This window comes from Crocuta crocuta, unplaced genomic scaffold (genome assembly GCF_008692635.1).
Source record: "Crocuta crocuta isolate KB4526 unplaced genomic scaffold, BGI_CrCroc_1.0 scaffold131, whole genome shotgun sequence".
Classification (NCBI taxonomy): Eukaryota; Metazoa; Chordata; class Mammalia; order Carnivora; family Hyaenidae; genus Crocuta; species Crocuta crocuta.
In genome coordinates this window covers 12,938,348-12,957,246 of record NW_027528977.1, presented here as the reverse complement: position 1 = coordinate 12,957,246, position 18,899 = coordinate 12,938,348, and the positions used below count along the sequence as shown (strand labels likewise).

General features: G+C 40.3%; 1 protein-coding gene across 1 annotated transcript in view; it reads left to right on the top strand.

Moving 5' to 3' along the window:
* Positions 1-18,899, top strand: part of CREBRF (CREB3 regulatory factor) — a 53,103-nt gene that overhangs the window by 685 nt on the left and 33,519 nt on the right. The gene's annotated exons all lie outside the window — the stretch shown is intronic.

Sequence of the window (18,899 nt, the reverse complement as noted above, 5' to 3'; positions counted from 1 at the left end):
ATGGGAGGGGACCGGTGGTGGTGGGTCACTGAGAGGGGAGGAGACAGGGCAAAGGGCGAGGGAGCCGGGCCGGGGGCGTTTCGGGTGTCCGAAGGCGAGTCCGATCGGACCAGGAAGTAGCTCAGGGGAGCCAGACCCCGACCCACCGCTCTCCCGTCCCGAGCAGAGGAGGCAGGGAAGTACCGAGGGCAGTCTAGCCGCCCCTGGGGGTGGTTCCTGGGACTAGATGGAGCTCAGTCTCTGGATTCTCCCTCTTTCTCGGCCCTACCCTTCCTGACAAACACGGCCGCCAAACCCTGTAATTGCTCTTCTCTAACCCAAAAAACAAAGCTTTTTTGCTGTTTTCTGAGCGGGTTTGAGCCTTAAGAGTACCTTAAGAAGGTGCTTGGATAACTAGCGGTCTGAATTTCGGCACAAGGCCTCAGAGAGAGGCAGGCAGGGAGGAGGAAGTTTTCTGCTTCTCTGGATTATGCACACAAGCCGGGACTAGAAAAAGCCGAGAAAGTTAAGAGCTGGGTGGGGTTTCCATTTTTTTCCGCCCCCCCGCCCCATCAGGGTGCCTTCTAAAGATCGCCCCCGCACTTGCTTGGCCTAGTCTTAGGAGTAATCTGCCCCTCCTGCTAACATAAATGTGTAGCTCACGTCAATCAACTTCATGAGAAAACTGAGCTTTGAGAAACTTATTTAGATTTGAAGGCTCTTTAGGACTTTGTCTTGTGAATATCCTGCAGGTGAGGAATAGGATCAAGATCGGACTTACTTCCTTTTTAAAAAGCAGAAGACAAGACTTTTCTGTAAATCTGGTCGTCTCTGGTGTACTGGTTGTCACTTGATTGTAGTTTTAAATATTTTCCCCTGTTTTCTTTTCATCCAAAATAGTTTAGGAAAACACCAAAGATGAAGGGGGGAACAGTAGGAATAATTAGAAAATCAGCTATTTTCTATCAGTTTGTTTCCTGATATTTTGGCATCCCGTCGGCCTTATGAAATGCTTGATTTAGCTTTATGTTAACATCACCTTACAACCTGTAACTGCACTGGAGTTGTCAAGGGTACCAGGGTGTTTGTTGGTGCATTTTTGGTCAAGCACTTACGGTATCAGGCAGGGGCTGTTCAAGAGTTGGCTGTACTTAGGAATTGGCATGATCTCCTATTTTAACTGGAGAATAGTAATAATCGGTAAATAAATGATTTGTCAATTTTTGTATTAATTTGACACGATTGACTCAGTACTGTTAAGAATGATATGTAAAAATGTAATCCCTGATTTTTTAATAGACTTCAGTTCTTAAGTATATATGACTTTTACAGCAAAAGAAAAAAAAAGTATTAGCTTTTTTTTTTTTCTGTCCTTAAATTTTAAGAATGGCATAGAGAAGAGTGCCTGACTAGCTCAGTGGTAGAGTATGCCACTTTTTACCTCGGGGTCAAGTTAAGGCGCCACATTGGGTCTATGGCTTATTTAGATAAAATAAATTAAGAATGGCAAATAGATTCAGCAGGACTTATTTGAGTGTAATTCTTTCATATGACATACATACACAACTTTGGGATTTTTAGACTAGTAAGCACAGAAGAGGCTAAATACATCCAGAAGAGATTTTGGATGTTCCACTTACCACCCCATTCTTTGTCATGACAGGTGAAATCAAACTTCACAAAGATTATGGCCTACTTTGTTTACTGGTTCACTGTGTGTGGGCTCTTGGATGCCAGTTTAAGGAGTAAAAGAATAACTTGCATGGTTCCTTGGTGGTAGTTAACTATACAAGTGACAGTGGAAGTCGTTGAGTTTGTATGTTTATTCTATTAATATAACAGTTTTTAAAAGATGAAGAGTTGAATCCACCATTTTGCTTTTAAAGTTTAGTTTTTAGTCAAAATTGACAATTCTGTGTTTTGGAATGAATCAGCAGAGGTTTGCTTCCCTGTGGGTTTTGACCGTGGATGTTTGGGGTAAGAATTCTCTTTCATTGTATTCAGGAGCTCATCATCCAGGCTAGGTAAACTCTTAGGCGACATCATTTGTCAGGTCATTAGTCTGATGATTTCAAGATAGGGGTGACAGACTTTTTCTGTTCAGGGTCAGATGGTAAATATGTAGGCTTTGCGGGCCATGTAGTCTCTGTCCCAGCTACTCTGCTCTGCAAAGTGAACGAACAGCCATGACAATATGTTTGGAGATGTATTGTGTAAGGTTTATTTACACAAACCGGCTGTGGTTGAAGGCTGTGGTTTGTCATCCCTGTCCTAAGTCGTCAGTCACTAGGCTTTAATTACTTAGATGTCTAGATATTGCAGCATATGTAAACATGCATCTCAGGTAGTAATTGGACCACTTGCAGAATGTACATATCTTTTGCCTTGAAGAGCTTTTAGAATAAGAGCACGTGGTAGCATTGTATTCTATATTTTTATTTCATATGCAGATGTTTTCCTGAAAAAACATTTTAAAGCAAATGTTGGAATATTAAGTCCTGTTTATTTTAGTGATGCATTCTGAGTGAAAAGATTTTCCCTTTTAAGATATGATACCTAAGGAGGTGCCTGGGTGGCTCAGTCGGTTAAGCATCCGACTTCAACTCTGGTCATGATCTCACGGTTCATGAGTTTGAGCCCCGTATTGGGTTCTGTGCTGACAGCTCAGAGCCTGGAGTCTGCTTGGGACTCTGCGTCTCCCTCTCTCTAGCCCTCCTCCACTCACGCTCTTTCTCTCAAGGATAAATAAAATTTTTAAAAAAGATATGATACCCAAGAACCTAAATATAATTGAGGGTATGGTCTTATTGATGTCTAAAAGTGCATTTAGCATCTCATTCCTAATAAAACTGTGTATAGCTGTTTGAAGAGATGTCAGTGAATAGTCGACATACATAGCTCTTATATATATCCTGTAGTTAATTTGGAAGTCACACTGAGAGTACCATTGTTTAAGATGTTTGTGAAATTTCCTAAGTAGGGTTGGATACCTTTTCACACAAGACCCCAAAGATAGAGATTGCTACCCCTTCCCTTCCTTGGAAAATGTCAAGTGGTGCTAAGTGCTTGCTGAAGGCTAGATGCTCAAACCTAAAAATACTACACAGGCAAATACTTAATTTTCTCATGGGTAGCTTTTTGCTTAGTTTCTGTGTAGTATTTCTCGGGTTTTGTTGACTTGAACTGGATTTCAAGTGTAAGCATGACAATTGAGAAAGGAGACTATATTGATCTCTTAAAACTGATAAACATCATGTGGCCTATATTCTTTTTTGTAGTTCTAGTTAACCTACTGCTTGCCTGGGTGACTGTGGGTAATTCAGTTTATTAATTTGTAATGGGAGAGGTAATATTTTTTGTCTCATAGTAAGACTGGGAAAGTGTCAATGAAAGTGTTCTCAAGGTCTTAGACTTCGAATATGCTAATACTTCCAGCTGCTTGGAACCACTTCTCAATTCTCTATTCGGTTTTCTATCTTCATAGTTTAATTGCCTCTCCATTTATCTTTATTAGCCCTTGTCCTACTCTACAGTATTTATCTACTCATTTATCTCATCTACCTGGTGAGCAACTTGAGATCAGAGTCTGTTATTTCTATATCCCCAGTGCCCCACCCTGTGCCCAACATCTTTTAGTGCTTTCTGAACTGTTTAAATAAATGAATGAACTGCTGAAGACTGCTTATCTGGAAGGCAATAAGTCAGTCTATTATTAGTAGAGATGTTGGGCTTAGTTGGAAGGGAGGAATTAATAACCATCTACTTCATTTAAAAATTGACCTTTTAAGGAAGTTATTTTGATGATGTCTGAAAATCCCTTGAATTCTTAAAAAAAAATTTTTTTTTTCAGATATAGTCCAGTAGTTAAATTTGTTGAATATTCCTTCTAGGTGCATGCATACAAACACACGCACACACATGTAAAACCTCTGTGCCTTGTCCTTTGGATTTGCCATTAGCTTTTGGCACACTTGGTCTCTGAGTGTTTGGCAAATGTGAGTGGAACTCTTATTTCTTAGAGGGTTGTGATAGTTGTTCATCTGTATAGCAGTGTTCCTTGTCTTGGGAAAGCACTGGGAAATCATTCTTGCTAATAAATTTGATTCATCCCCATGGGGAGGGCTAGACTTGGAGTTTGTTGCAAGGGACTGCAGTGGTACTTGGCGACTGCAGTACCAGCCCATTCCACTGCCAGCCAAACATTGCATGTTTTTTACCAGTTCATGACCTTTCTTCCAAAATCTGTATTGGAGCTTTCCTCCCTAAAGGGCTCTCTACACCGGTCATCTCCCAACTCGTTCCTAGCATTTCTGATCATCCCGCCATTCTGTCCATTCCCCCACCTCTGCTATTCTGTCCTCTTAACACCAAACCCGCTTTCTACATATTTTGTTACAAAGTCATGTTTTACTTATTTATATCCTTGGGTATTGTTGACTTTGACAGCGTTAGGAGTTTGCTGATTTTGTGTCCTCCAGTTTTCTTCAGATTCTTTTTGTACAGTTATCTTCTTTAGTATATCATGTTCTGCCTTTGAGAGTTTAAGGTGCTTTTTTTTTTAATCTCAGAGAAGAATTTCCTTCTTTGATTGCTACACACTATACACGATGCAGTTTGCCTTCCCTATTATATTTTTGCCATTCACCAGAAATTTAAAGCATTACAAAAATAAAACTTTAAGGGGCACCTGGGTAGCTCAGTCTGTTAAGTGTCCAACTCTTGATCTTGGCTTAGGTCATGGTCTCATGGTTCGTGTGATCAAGCCCCGTCTCAGGCTTTGTGCTGACAACATGGAGCCTGCTTGGAATTCACTTTCTCTGCCCCTCCCCTGCTCGACTGTGTGTGTGCGCGCACACGCACTCTCTCAAATAAACTTTAAAAAAATATACTTAAAAGAAAGGCGACCATGGGCCAATTAAAAAAAAAAAAAAGAACCTAGAACTTTAAGAAAAGGTCCTTTATGCTCTGGGGAGGGAGTAGGATAGGCTATGTGTACTCTTGTTCAAAAGGTTCACTGTAGAATTCCTTTAAACAGCAAGGCTTCTAGCTTCCTACTTGTGTTGTCTAAAATGTATAAACTTTCCTACTTATAAAAAGACTTTACAGGTTTTTGAAATGCTTCTTAGTAAGGGTTTTCTCTTTTCTGTTGAATCCTCTGCGAGAGTTGCCCGTAGACTAGTAGAGGAGACAGATGTTGCAGTTCAACAGTAGGAAAGTATTTAGAACAACATGTTCTGCAAGTATGGAAGAGGGACTACTAACTCTGCCTGCGAGGTCTGTTTGAACTGGGGTTTTGTTTTTGTGTTTGTTTTGAGAGAGAGAGAGAGAGTGAGCTTCCAGCGGGAGAGGGGCAGAGAGAGAGGGAAACAGAATCTGAAGTAGGCTCCGGGCTCTGAGCTGTCAGCTCACGTGGGGCTTGAACCCATGAACCGCGAGATCATGACCTGAGCCGAAGTCAGATGCTTAACCCACTGAGCTACCCGTGCACCCCTGAACTGGGTTTTGAAGACCAGCGAGGGAAGCATTTTAGTCCAGTCAAGTTGGTATAAAAGGTGTATGTGGGGAAACCTGGCTGGCTCAGCTGGTAGAGAATGCGACTCTTGATCTTGGGTTTAAGAGTTCAAGGCCCACATTGGGTATAGAGCCTACTTAACAAAATTAAATAAAAGTTATATGCGATTTGTGGGATAGGCTTGGGTATGAGAAGGCTTCACCTTAGGCAGAGCCACGGAGAGGAGATAGATGGAAGGGGAGGAGACTACTTGGTGAGATTTAGGAGGAAAAAAACAAAAAGTTTTCCCTTTGTCCTCTACTTCTCCTAGGCCTTCTCTACACTGCCAGGTCTCTGGTCTCTTTTCTCTGTAGCTCTCACTTTGATTAGATGCTCTGTTTCCCCATAGTTGTTAGTTTTTTCTTTAGTCTTTAATCAAGGTCTGATGTATCTCCCTTCTCTCTTATAATTTGTCAGTCCCTAGGTACCTTTTATTCTAACCAAATGTGTCTCTTCCTTTATTTCACCTGCTTCCATCCCTTTCCTTATTCCCTTTGAGTTTCATTCCCCCCCCCCGTCTTTTTTTTTTTCCTGACTCTTGCTTTTTCCTTTTGCTTTATTTAAAAACAAAAACATTCTTTTACACAATCTGCTTACTTTGCATTGGAGCTGGAGCAGCAATATATGTCTAGGTTGATTTCCTTTTGGGAAATCTTGTGAGATCAGCTTGTCTTTGACACCTATCCAAGTACTAATTATCCATCTCTACGAACTTCCTTTTATGAAGCATTTTTCTTTAGTTCAGAGGTGCCATTTCTCATAGGTTACAATGCAGAATATAACCACTTCCAGGTTTAGTTTAATTTTTTTTAAGTTAATGTTTTATTCAATTTTTGAGAGAGAGAGAGAGAGCGCGCGCGAACAGGGGACTAGCAGAAAGAGAGGGAGACACAAAATCCAAAGCAGGCTCCATGCTGTCAGCATGAAGCCTGATGTGGGGCTCGAACTCACAAAATGTGAGATTATGACCTGAGCTGTAGTCAGACACTTAACTGACTGAGCCACCCAGGCACCCCTATAGGTTTTGTTTTCTATCTCTTATGCACCTTAAAATGATTCTGTGATGAGATCCAATTCATATATCACCTTTTGCTTAAGCTTTCCCAAACTTACCCAAGTAGAGGTGGTAGTACTCTTCTCAGTAGTTTTATAGTATTTTCTAAATACCTCTTTATAAATCAGCTTTATTGAGGTATAATTTGCATAAAATAAAGTTCACCTCATTTTTAGTTTTGACAAAAGTATGCAATTGTCTGATTACCTCTACAGTCATGTTATGGAACATTTTCATTACCCAAAAAGTTCCTTCATGACCCTGCTTCACAACCCTGGCCCTAATCTCTGATTTACTTCCTATCACCGTAGTTTTCTCTTCCTTGGAATTTCATTTATTACTTTTTTTTTCATGTTTATTTTGAGAGAGAGAGAGAGACACACACACACACACACACACACACACACACACACACACACACACACACAGGAGCAAGTGGGGGAGGGGCAAAGAGAGAAGGAGACACAGAATCCCAAGTAGGCTGCAGACTCCAAGCTGTCAGCTCAGAGCCTAACCTGGTGCTGGAACCCACAGACCTGGACAGCATGACTTAAACTTACATGGGACATTTAACTGACTGAGGCACCAAGGGGCCCCTCCTGGAATTTCATTTAAATGCAGTCATAGAACGCATCATCTTTTGAGTCTGTCTGCTTTTACTTAACATAATGCTCATGAGATTTCCTGTCATTTCAAGTCTGTTGAATACTTGTTATTGTATGGATGTACCCCAATCTGCCCATCCATTTTGGGTTTGCTTCCAGATTTTAGGCTGTTGTGAATAAAGCTGCTGTAAACATTCATGTGCAGATCTTTTATCATTGGCTATCTTTGATTTGGAGGTCCAGTTACAGAACGCTTATGAGTACAAGTCCTAGAGCTAACTGTATTCGCAAGCAGGCTTTTTGCTAGCGCTGTGGTTAGCTTAGACGCCTCATCTGCTAGCGCTGTGGCAGTCTGCTAGCTTAGACACCTCATCTGTAAAATGCAACTGGTAGAGATTGGAGCAACCTGGAGAGCACAGGCCAGTTTAAAGGGATAATTCATTTCAGTTTGAGTGATTCAGTTCAAGCGATCTTGATGGAAATATGTATCCAATGACTTTTTCCCCCCAAGAGAGTGGCATTTGTTAGCAGGTTTCAGAAATTTTATGTGAAATTTTCAACTTAAATGCTGGCAGTTAAAATTTAATTTTTTAAAAACACTATTGTGTGAGCTGAACAAAACCCATATGTAGGCATTAATTTGTGGCTTCAGTCCACTTTGAGATCTTTGTTTTAAATCTTCAGTTAACTTTGTATTTTGTTTTAAATTTTATATGTTCCTGGTAGAGTGAACTACTTGGTAGTATCTTGCGACCTAGTAGCTTAGCATACTAACTTTCTGGTTGTCGAGCCTCCCAGGTTAAAAAGTAATGAATTACTACAAATGAATTTTATTCTTTCCTCTGGTAAGAAGTTATCAGAATTCTGAGTGTCTGATAGGAGGGTGGGATCAGGTTCTTTTTATTCTTTGCACTTCTCTGATAGCTGCTGATTCTATTCAAAGTTCTGTTTTCCCAGCAATTGGGATAGTCCATCTCCTTTGTTTGGTTTATTCTGAACCCTGTTGAGACAAGTATAATATAAACTATGTGTTTGTATTTATTAGTAACTGTGTAAGGTATTATGGATATAAAGATAATTTTAAGTAAGACCATTCCCTTGAGTTACCCGTAATCTATGGTGAAGCTAATCCAACTATAAAAAAGAGATAAACTGTATGTAATTGAACAGTTAGAGCAATAATCTCTCTGAAGAAGGCCTTTCCCCCTTGTAATTTACTTGCCAATTTTTTTTAAGTGATCTGTACACCCAGCGTGGAGCTTGAATTTACAAATCCGAGATCAAGAGTCACATGCCTCACTGACTGCGCCACCCAGTCACCCCGACTTGCCACTTCTTTATTGTTGTGTTTTGTTTTTCCTTTCTTTATTTATTTTAAATGTTTATTTTTGGTAGAGCATGTGTGCGCACTGGGGTGGGAGAAGGAGGGTCAGAGAGAGAAGGGGACAGAGGATCCGAAGCAGGCTCTTGCTGACAGCAGAGTCCGATTTGCGGCTTGAACTCAAAAACCGTGAGATCATGACCTGAGCCGAAAGTCGGCTGCTCCACTGACTGAGCCACCCAGGCACCCTTATTTTATTTTTAAGTAATCTCTACACTCAATATAGGGCTCAGACTCAGAACCCAGGTATCAAGAGTCACACTCTACTGACTGAACCAGCCAGGTGCCCTGCCAATTCTTGATTGTGTACAGAGATGACTAGTTGGCAGCTTTATGAATTACTTTGTAAATTCAAAGATTCTTTTGCCGATTAAACCAGCATAATTGATACCCTCATAAAGCCAGGACAAGGATGTTAAATGACCTGTGTTGCCTGTGTATTCCTTATACACCCTAGTGCCAACCAGTTGAGTTTTGTGATAACTAAGTGTGGAATTTAGACAATGTATGAGCTCGGGTTTATACCTTAGTAGCTGCAATACCCCAGGAACATCTTATTACAAGGAAGAAGTCTTAGAATAAAAAATAGCCACAATTTGTTGAGTATCTGTTTTGTGCCAGGGCACATAATGATGTGAACCACAAAATCCCTGTAAAGTGAGATGGGGAATTCTTTTATTTACAAATAAAAGAAGGCAAGTAAGAATCTGGAATGAAATTCCAAATACTTAGAAGCAGAACCTTTTATTTTGAATCTAGAGTTTGCTTCTCACAGAGCAAGCCTGTGGAGTATTAGAACCAAAGAGGCAGCCAGCCTTTCTCAGTGTTGACGGAAAAGACTGCAGAACTGCATCCACAATCTTGTCACCTTATGCCCATAACCCCTGTAGCAGCTGTCCTACAGTCCTGTGCCAGTGATGTAGCTCATTTCACACAATGGAATTTGAAGAGGATTTAAAAATTGTTGTATGTATTTTTGCTACTTTTGAAAAGTATCCAATCTGTGAAAGGAGGGAGGAGACAAAAGTTTGAGGAAGAGCCCAGATCGCGGATAACAAGAGCGCTGAAGTTGTTAGGGTAGGTCCAGAGTGTCGAAGTTGTTAGGGTAGGTCCTAACAACTTGTGTCTTGTGATGGTGATTCCGCTGGAGTCTTGCAGGATGGTTCAAGTGTGTTTGCTTGCCCTCTGTCTGTTTCCATGCTACGGCCTCTCATCCTATGGTGCCCTTTTTACCCTTTGTAGATTTCTGCCAAAGAGCTCAGAAAACTAATGATTCTTTAAAACTTCGTGTTTAACCTGCACAAAATGTTTTGTTTTAATTAGAAATGGGCGTGGGAAGAGAAAGAACAGGACTGTATCAGTATCAGTATCCAGTCCAGTGCCTGGATTCAGTTGGTTTAAATGAAATTTAATCCTACTCCTTCCTCTATCTCTTCTCACTAAAGAATTGTCTCTGATCTTCAGAATCAACTGAAAATCAAATAATACATTTCCTGGAGTTGTAAAAGAAAATTCAGGAGTAGAATTTTAAATATTTTTTATTATATGATACTACAGTGGTTTAAGACATAAGCTCCTGTGAGATAACTTCAGGCCACATGAAAGATGATCAGTAAATATCCAGTGCCCTTGAATAATATGGGGGTCAGGGGTACCAACCTTTCCCTCCCATGCAGTTGAAAACCATGTGTAACTTTTGACTCTCCCAAAACTTAACTCTCAATAGCCTGCTCTTGACCAGAAGCCTTACCAATAACCTAAAAAATTGATTAACGTGTGTTTCGTATGTAATATATATTGTGTACTGTATTCTTTTTTTTTACATTTATTTATTTTTGAGAGACCGAGACAGAGCACAAGTGGGGGAGGGGCAGAGAACAAGGGAGACACAGAATCTGAAGCAGGCTCCAGGCTCTGAGCTGTCAGCACCAACCCCATCGCGGGGCTTGAACTCACAAACTGCGAGATCATGACCTGAGCCGAAGCCAGACACTTAACTGATGAGCCACCCAGGTGCCCCTATACTGTATTCTTATGATGAACTAAGCTGGAGAAAAAAAGATTCTTAAAATCGTAAAGAAGGGAACATTCATTTACAGTACTGTACTTGTTGAAAAAAAATTATGTATAAGTAAGTAGACCCACACAGTTTAAACCCATGATCCAAGGGTCAGTTGTATGCTAAGTACTGACTGCTTTGTATGTAAAGAAAGTTGCACCTCTGACTCCTTATCCAGAAAGACCTGTGATCTTAGGGGATTTCCCATTCATTGTCCATCAACTCCTGTCTGCATGCCTTGTCCTGAGCAAGGCATTGCTTTTGACACTGTAGTGAAATAGAAATGGTCATTCTCAAAGATTTTACAATCTGGTAGTGGAGACAAGGGATTGAGGAGGAGGAAGAGAAAAACTATTGTGAGCAAAGGCATGAAAGGCCAGAGCCTCACTGTTGGAAATTCTTAGTGGAGTGAATTGGGATTTTGCGTACTTCAAAGGTTTGGTGGAATTGAAAGATCAAGCTAATATTAGTGTTATAAAACAGTAGTGGAAAGTGGGATTGGAAAGATAGTTTCATTGTTATCTGAGTATTTTGATTATCTAAGAAATTTCTGGGAGTTTCTGAAAATTTTTTTATCACAATACTAATACAAAGTGGTGGTTTAGGGAGAAAATACAGTGGGACATAAGAATGAGAGATAGAGAGGAGCTGGCGGCAGGAAGGTCTGTGAGGCAACTATTGGAATGGTAAATATAAAATGAGGCCCAAGTAAGGGTTGAGAAAGTGGGAAAGGCAAAGATGAACAGATGCATGTGTGCGGGGTACAAGGTAAGTTGTCAGCATATCTTTGTTAAGAGAGCTGGCATGATTTTTTTTTAATGTTTATTTTCTTTTTGAGAGAGAGAGAGACAGAGCATGAGCAGGGGAAGGGCAGAGAGAGAGAGAATCCGGAGCAGGTTCCAGGCTCTGAGCTGTCAGCACAGAGCCAGACGTGGGGCTCGAACTCCTGAGACATAAGACCATGACCTGAGCTAAAGTCAGATGCTTAACCGGCTGAGCTACCTGGGCGCCCCATAACTGGCATGATTTAACAAAGATTTGAGGAGGAAAAAAAGAGAGTTGAGATCATGTCTGGATGTCTGAGAGTGAAGGTACTAATGACAGAATGGAAATGTTTGAATAGGAAGGTGACAATGTTGTGTCTGAGGTCATGGGGTGGGGATGAACATGGAAATACCTGGTTCTCAGATGGTAGGGCTCATGCATTCATGTGTTTAGGCTGAAGGTGTGAATTTGGGAGTCTTCTAGACATGAGGCACTAAAAGTAGAGACAGTCTCTATAATAATAAGTTTGCATAGAAGCATTTACTGAATCACCTCAGATAAATTTATCCTTGCTGAACTTTTTTTTTTATTAATATAAAAACTGACAGAGGTTAGGGGACAGCAGTGATGCTAATATGTACTCTACTTCACCAAGCTGTTTTATGAAATGACCAGGTATAGCAATGTGCTTGTTGTCTGTAAACAATGATACAGATATAAACTTGAGAATATTTTGTTCCCAGTGGTAACCCCCAAATGTGGCTGGGGTTGGAAATGCATTCTTTTAGTTCTGTCAAAAACTGTCCCATGCTCTTATTCTTGTGCTCTGAACGACTCAGTTGACAGGTATCCATCCTTCAGAAGGCCCCTAAAGTCTTGTCGTCGATAGTTTTTAGAAATAAAAAGTAGCTCTTCCTGATTGACTCACATTGATCCAGACACCTGCTTTAATGATTCTTTTTGGATCCCAAAGCGTTTTAACTAAGCTCCCATATGTTGTTTGTGTAGGTCGAAGATTAAAGTTGGGCAGAAGCCTTTGGAAAGGAATCAAATAAAATTCTGAGCAGTCTTGTCTCTTTCTCCAAAACTATATTTCAGGGAAAGATAGTTTTTTAGATGTAGTATCTTTTCTTAGCTCCTCAGGATTCTCAGTAAAATGTAATTATTTTAATTAAATGTTTGTGGCAAACCTAACTCAACCTCCATATTTTTAAAACTCTCTGAATATGAGGATAAAAGGAGACTGTTGGATTTACCCAGGAATAAAGAGTTTACAAAATGGGGCACTGGGGTGGCTCAGTTGGTTGAACGACTGACTTCGGCTCTGGTCATGATCTTGCAGTCCATGATGAACCCCACATGGGGCTCTGTGCTTTCAGCTCAGAGGCTGGAGCTTGCTGTAGATTGTCTCCCTCTCTCTCTACCCCTCCCCTGCTTGTATTCTGTCTCTCAAAAATATTAAAAAACACTTTTTTCAAGTTTACAAAGTGCTACAGTGGAAGGATCACATCTGCCTATATAGGCTCATGATAGATACTACTTGGCTAGGAAAATGATCATTTCTCACTCAGTCTGAGGCAAAAGACATGCCTTCTCTTTACCCCACTCTTCCCTTAAAGACCAGTAGCAGTAAGGTTTGGAAAATAAATAATGGGGATCTTTTGCAGACATAAAGTATAACCACCATCTAGTTTGAAGTGTTACTTACCTGTTTTCTATATTTTGGAGTCCCAGAGAACTGTTGAAGGGTAGAGAATAGCAATTCACTTGCAGTGTGTTCATGGGATTTATATTACATAATAAAGGGAGATTGTGGCTCCCACCATTTGTCCTGTGTGTTACTTTTATAGGCAGTGTATGCTTCCTTAATGGTTTAGAGATTTGTGGATCTCTGATTTCTGCTGTGCTATGAAACAGGTAGTGGCTTGATTAAGCATCTGAAGAACTGTTTTGTTCCATAGAACTATTTTGTTCACTATTGTACTGCATGGTTTTCAAAAGGAATTGTTGAGTGGGACATAGGAAGTATGGCAGGGTGGATGGAATGTGGCCAATGGGGCCTTGTCTACTAAGGAGCTTGAGCAAACTGGTAAACTGTCCCATGGGGGGGGGGTTCCATGGGGTATACACATTTTATAAACTTAAATTACCAACTCAGTGGGCCTTCCTTCCTTCCTTTTCCCTTCCCTCTTCTCTCCTTCCTTTTTTTTTTTTTAATTTTTTTATTTATTATTTCTAGGAGAGAGAAAGAGAGAGACAGTGTGAGCAGGGGAGGGTCAGAGAGAGAGGGAGTCACAGACTGAAACAGGCTCCGGGCTCTGAGCTGGCAGTCAGCACAGAGCCCGATGCGGGGCTCGAACCCACGAACCACGAGATCATGACCTAAGCGAAAGTCGGACGCTTAACCGACTAAGCCACCCAAGCGCCCTGCTCCTTCCTTTTTTTCATCTTTTCTTGTGGATTAAACTTCAGGAAAAATGATTTATTTAAATTAGGGGGTCAGGACAGTGAGCCACATCTTAGAATTGTGGATCTGGTACAGTTTAAAGGTAACAGAGAGAGAACCCAGGAACTGCACACATGAAAGAAATGATGAGCATGAACCAGCAAAGATTAGTTAAGATCAAAATAAACCATGGTGTATAAATTATATATCAATATAAATGTGTTGGCATTTCTTACCCCAAAAATATTTTTAAATATTTAAATATTTTTCATTGTAAAACAAATTTGGCCATTTAAACCATTTCTAAGTGTGCAGTTCAATGGCATTCAGTACATTGACATTCTTGTGTAACATTTCCAGAACATTTTCCTCATCCTAGACAGAAACTCTGTACCCATTAAACAGTAACTCTCCCAGCCTCTGGTAACCTCTCTTCTACTTTCTGGTCCATGAGTTTGCCCATTCTGGTGCCTCATATAGGTGGTATCATAAAATATTTGTCATTTTGTGTCTGGTTTATTTCACTTAGCATAATGTTTTCAAGGTTCATCCATGATCAGAATTTCATTCCTTTTTATGGCCAGATAATGTTCCATTGTATGTATTACTACTTTTTTTTTTGGTTTGTTTTGTTTTACCACATTTTGCTTATCCAGTCATCTGTTGGTGGACACTAGGGTTGTTGCCACCTTTTGGCTATTGTGAATAATGTTGCTGTGAAAATGGGTGTGCATGTATCTGTTTGAGTTCCTGCTTTCAGTTCTTTGGGATGTATAGCCAGATGTGGACTTGCTGGATCATATGGTAATTCATGTTTAACTTTGTGAGGAACTGCTAAAGATTCCCAGCTGCACCACTTAGCATTCCTACCAGCAGTTACACATGGGTTCCAATTTTTCCATACCCTCTTCAATATCCTCCACTTGTTATTTTCTGGTTATTTTAGATAATAACCACCCTAATGGGTGTGTCAAAGTTTTCTGACCTCTACTCTGATGAATGTTGGATAATTCAGAAGTGCTGCCTACCATGTGTGAGGACCCAGTTCCCGTGCGTTAACTGAAAGGGAGCAGTGACCTAAGTTAGTGCCATAAAAGGAGAGCTGTAGGGATTCTGGCCATCACATATAGTATTCATAAGACATTTTCATTTATAAATTGGTTTATATTTTTAGCCTTTGAAAAATACGTGGACTCTCAGGCATCACTCGAAACTCTTAGATTCAGAAGAGGCACAATTAAGGGGCTCTTGGATGTGTGTAAGCCGCCTGGGGCACTCCAGTCAGCTCTTCAGTTTGGCTTTCAAAGTCTGGATTAGTGGTTTGAGCAATCCCAGGGATGAGCTTTTGTAAAAGTACTTTGTACTTACTATTATCTTACTTCATTCACCTTTTGCCTTGCCTAATGTACATAGAAAGCCTCAACATATTTTCAAGGGGAGAACTGAAAAACCCTAGGGAAGGACTTGGTAAAAAGGGCTGTGAAAGGTTGTCTCCAAGTGATACCATCGCTGCTCATGAAGCAGTCATTTACTCCATCTTCTTTGTAGGAGAGGAAAACCTTTCCTTTCTTCCCTTGTAGATTCTTTGGCTAGACTAATATAATTAAATTGACACAGGCAGATTAACAGGAGAAAAACAAATTTTAATTTCATATACATGGGAGCACAGAGAAATATGATACTCAAAGAAGTGACCAAAGAAGGCAGCTTTTATACCTTTTAGACAAAGGAACAATAAATCTGTTAAGAGTTGATAAGACAAAGATGGTTGGACTTCGGATAGCGAATTAATGAAGAAATAAGGTTTATTTATACAGCCTTCTTGGCCCTGAGTTGCCTATCTCTGGCAGTAAGTATGCCTTCCATCTCCCAGGTGCAGGGAGGGTACCTTCCACGTGAAGAGTTTATTTCCTACTTTCAGGGGGACAGAAGAGGGTCAGAGAGAGTGTCTGTCTTGTACTGGCTCTTTGTTGAGTAACTTTAATTAAAAATAATATACTAGGGTGGCATATTTTGGGGGTGGCCTGCCCTGGACCTCATCACAGTGCTTCAGAGAACTAATTTTCTGTTAACAGTCTTTTCCTGTGCCTAGGAGCTTTTGTTGAATAGTTTTGAATGAGCTCAGGTACAGAAAATGTTGGCAAAGACTTCTTTTTTTAAAAAGTTTATTTATTTTGAGAGAGAGAGAGCAAGTGAGCACAAATGGGGGAAGGGTAGAGAGGGAGAGAGAGAGAATTCCAAGCAGGCCCCTCACAGTGAACGCGGAGCCCAGTACAGGGCTTGATCCCGTGAACCATGAAATCATGACCTGAGCCAAAACCAACAGACAGATGCTTAACTGACCGAACCCACCCAGGTACTCCTGTTGGCAAATATTTCTGATGGAAGACAGTCTTCTCTCCCTTGAAAAGCCCACAAAACTATATTGGGAACTGGTGAGCCATAACTCATAACTAGGGGAATTAATTTGGCCTTTCCTTTATGGTGTTGTTGTTGTTTAAGAAACTCGGGGTCTCCTTGATTGCAGGGTAGAGGATTTTAGGATAAAGTAAGATTGGGAAATGGTATCTGCTGTGTTCACCTATTGGTGATTTATAGTGCACATTAGCACCTAGCACCTTAAAGTTTGCAAGAAGCCCTGTGAAAAGATAGTATAACAGTTTTATTTAATGTGGTGTTTTCCAGACCTCACAACTCTTTTGTTGAGTAACCATTTCACGTTATTTGGAACAAATACTCCCCAGGTCACACATTGGGAAATTAGACCATTGCTTTTAAAGTACATAACTTTAATATCAAAGCTTTGAGTAGAATTTGGGTATTCTTGAGAAGTGTGAAGGCACTCTGAAAAGCCAGTTATTACACTTTTCCTCTTGTTACTTGCCCATCTAAATGTTAATGTACCCTCTGTATATGGCTCCCTGGTATAGAAGATGATTTGGGAGTGGTGTATTGTTACAGAAGATTCTGTGCAATGGTAATTGGTGTAGAAATCTTTATTCCTTTTTTTCCCCCTCCACTTTTGGGTGGGTAATTTAGTTCATGGTTGTTCCACAATAAACGTTTGGAATGGTACCAAGCATTTTGGAAAATGGGTGCAAAACCTTGGGAATGAGATAATTAGCCGTGGCATTGGATCATTAGTTTTAGAGACTAATAGAGTTTATCACTGAAAAGAGGTTCTACTGCTTGGGGTACAATTGGCTCTTCACCCATCCTGTCTGCTGTTACCTGCGAGACTGGGAGAAGCAACTAAGGACCTTTATCCCAAGAGAACGTGCTCAACTCTTTACATGGTGGATTCCCTCTCTTTGGGAATTGGTGTCTTTAAAACATTCAGCCTTGCTGCCAATAGCTGTCACAGAATGTTGAGTTTCTGAGACGGACTACTATGGAACAAAAGAAAGCATTGGCAAAATATACCTATTATAATAACCACCTTTCAGATTTATTTTATTAGTACATCCTAATTTAATATCTCAGTCAATTCTCATAACATTCCTGTTACATAGTTAAAAGAGAATAATTGTCATTCCTCAGTTTGGGTGCTAAGGCATAAATTTTAAGTAACTTGTTCAAATTCCTAAGACTGTTTAGTTTTAATTATGAGATCAAAACTGGAATCCAGGTCTCCTGTCAAGTACTCCAAACAAGTAGTCTTTTTGCTAATTGCATTGACAGCCTAGTTTTGATTTCCAGTGTTTACATAAAATTTTAAATAAAAAAAGGTTTCTCCTGCTGTGCAAAACTAGAGCGCTCTTAGGAAATCTTTTGTAAGCTGAAATGTCATAAAATGAGGAAGCAATTACCATTAATTATGAGGAAAATTTTTGAGCATTCCCAGACCCAAAAAATAACCTCTCCTAGGATTTCCTGATACCTAGGACACATCTTGCTAACAGATGCACAAAATAAATCGAGGTAAAGCGCAGATGCTCACAGACACTATTCAAGCTGTGGCAGCTTGATGCTGAGACGCCGAGTGTGGATCCCAGGGAAGGAGCTGGTGAGGCTGCTCTCGCTGCTCTGCTTGGGGTGTGCGCTGCCTCTAGAAGGGCCCAACAAATGCTTACCACTATTTTCCTTTTTTCATAAAATCAAAAAGTCCTCTCTGGATTTCTTTCAGTTAGCAAAAACCGGTACTAATGTAGGTCTTTTGTAAAAGCGAGGTGGCATAACATGAACTTCAAAAAGTGGGATATAGCTGTATTTGTATATGGTTTTATGGCTTAGAGAATTCAGTGGCCAGGAAACTAGTATTTCCAGTAGTAGTATTTTCTTTCTAGAAATGAGAAACATGAGGCTTAGAAAGATTGACCTACTCAGTGTTGTGTAGTTTGCAAGTGAGAGCTGCCACTAGAACTTAGCCCTTTTTTGGTCTGGTGTTTCCAGGATAAGCCAGGTTGTTGGTAGCTGGTGTCTTTAGTAGATGTCAGTATTTGTTGACTAGAACTTAATTTTTCTTGAGACTTTAGCTGTGTTGCCTAGTAAGGGTAAACTGCACATTTTAGAGAGTATCAAACTCGTCTCCCAAATCCATATTAACCCAGTTTGTTGACTGCATCACTTGAATCATATACCTTTTTTCAGTCTAAAGTAATAGGTCTGGAAAAGGCAACTGACCTTGTTTCTCACAAGAATCAAGGGAATTTGGACTGAGATTTTATATCAGCAGTAGGACCAAAGCATAAGGCTGTATTAGGAGAAACTGAACCAGAACTGGCCTTTGGCAGGAGCAGGGAATAATCTGGTTAGACTGTAGCATTGGCTTGAGATGCATAATTATTGAAATGTTAATTCTGTTTCTAGGCCACATCTGGGTGCTTGATGGTGTTTCCTAGGCTAGAACAGCAATGTAGGAATGACAGCCCACCACAGGGGAGAGCCCAGCAAAGATCCAGGAAATACAAATGGTTGTCAATTTGTTAATCTAAAAAGTGGAACAGTTATTGAATCCCTTGTTGACACTCTCTTATTTGTTCAGCAGAGGCCTTTGAAAGTGATAAAAGGTACTACTCTTATGCTCTAGTCCAGATGTGTTAACTGTGAGCAGCTCAGC